Genomic DNA, 1,816 nt, shown 5'->3' with positions numbered 1-1,816 from the left:
ATCGTAGTTTTTACCTCTATTTTGTCGTAGGAGCATGGTTTGAGGTGTCGGTGGGTCATTTCGGCCCCCATTTGGGTCATACGTCCCCTCCCCGATTTAGTTCGTCGTATGACCATAGTCCGAACTTATGAAGCAAAAGTGGTGTCTGGTGGTGTCTGCCGATGATCTTAACCTATGATTTCGAGTTGATATGCGTATATTAGAGTAAAATTAGGCCTTGTAGTACACGGCTTATGCCCCGGACTAGGTGTCCCGGGGACAAAATCTCGAAAATTACAGACACCCCAGCATCGCTTAAGGTGGTCAGTAGCAAATATATTTTTGGGTCTTCGGACCCATGAAGAGACAGTAGCTGGCTAGTTTGCTGTACTCTTACGCTGAGAACTGGCAGCGTAGAGGGTCTACGGACCCTGAAAGGACCTACCCAACCTTTCAAAAAGCTCCCTGGAGCGGTACATCACGGGTCTACGGACCCTAAGACTTCGTCGTGATGGTTTCAAGCATAAAAGTCGTAACAGTTTAAGAGGTTTTCGTAAGCGTATATTAAATGCATGCTTGAAACTAAGCTTCGTTGTCTTTAAACACTGCAAGACCAATCGAACTTTTTAGGGAAACTCGAAGGATTCACGCTAAGCTCGATGAGCTATTAAGGGTAGTGGTGCATGGTTTGTCGGCGTTCCTTGGATCTAATCCATTGAACAAATGTGTCTGGGGTCATGGTGCAGGTAAAATAGCGTGATGAAACCGGGTTTCCCTTACCAAATGTGGCATAACTTTCCCTGAGAGCGAAGCTCAGACCCACGTAGGGGAGAGCAAAGTGGAACTTAAATGTTCTATGCAGCAAATGTTCGCCATGCGGATAAACAAGTTGGAATAGCTCAATGTAGTGTAATGCAAACACGAATCGCAATTAACGATAAGGGGACCCAGAAGCAATTCTGCGGAACCCTCGGGGGAGGTGTGAGTTGATATAATTAGAGGTGATAGTCCAAGTTGTTCGAGCTCCGGCTCGGCAGCCGATACGAGGTTCCTGTTGAGCTTGTACATCGCGCAGAGGCGCCGTTCGGTTCTAGCAATGATTCCCGCCACCATGTTTCATGCGTGCAGAGGTCCGTTAGAGCTCGAGCAATGTGTCCCGCCGTGATTACGAAAAAGTTTAACAGTTGACTAAGTTGGGGGTGTGTTCAAGTAATCGCGCAGAGATGCCGATCGGTTTCTAGCAATGTTTCCCGTCACAAGGTGGTATTGGCACCTGTGCAGAGTGACCGTTAGCAATGTCTCCCGTATCACGGTGGTGTTCTACCACTAGTGCAGAGTGACCGCTAGCAATGTCTCCCGTCACAAGGTGGTAGCCCAGTAGTGCAGAGAAGCCGCTAGCAAGTCTCCCGTCACAGAGTAAGCAGGTCCGCGAAGTGCAGAGTAGCCGTTAGCAATGTCTCCCGTATCACGGTGGTATCATTCCACTAGTGCAGAGTGACCGCTAGCAATGCTTCCCGACACACGGCGGTAGCTTACGCAGTGCAGAGAGACTCAGGAGCAAAGTCTTCCGACACACGGTGGTAACTCGACGAGGTGCAGAGTAACCGTTAGCAATGTCTCCCGTATCACGGTGGAGTTCTTCCACTAGTGCAGAGTGACCGCTAGCAATGTTTCCCGACACATCGAAGGAGTAGATCCACGAAGTGCAGAAAGATCGCTGAACCAATCAATGCATCCCGTCGTGGAGAGCTTACACGCCCGTAGGACAAAACAGTGGGGTGTATCCAAGTGAAACATTAGTATACATGAGAGTGCAGAGTACCGATTGGACTATAGT

This window comes from Anopheles merus, unplaced genomic scaffold (genome assembly GCF_017562075.2).
Source record: "Anopheles merus strain MAF unplaced genomic scaffold, AmerM5.1 LNR4000176, whole genome shotgun sequence".
Taxonomy (NCBI): domain Eukaryota; kingdom Metazoa; phylum Arthropoda; class Insecta; order Diptera; family Culicidae; genus Anopheles; species Anopheles merus.
This window is presented reverse-complemented; position numbering follows the sequence as displayed.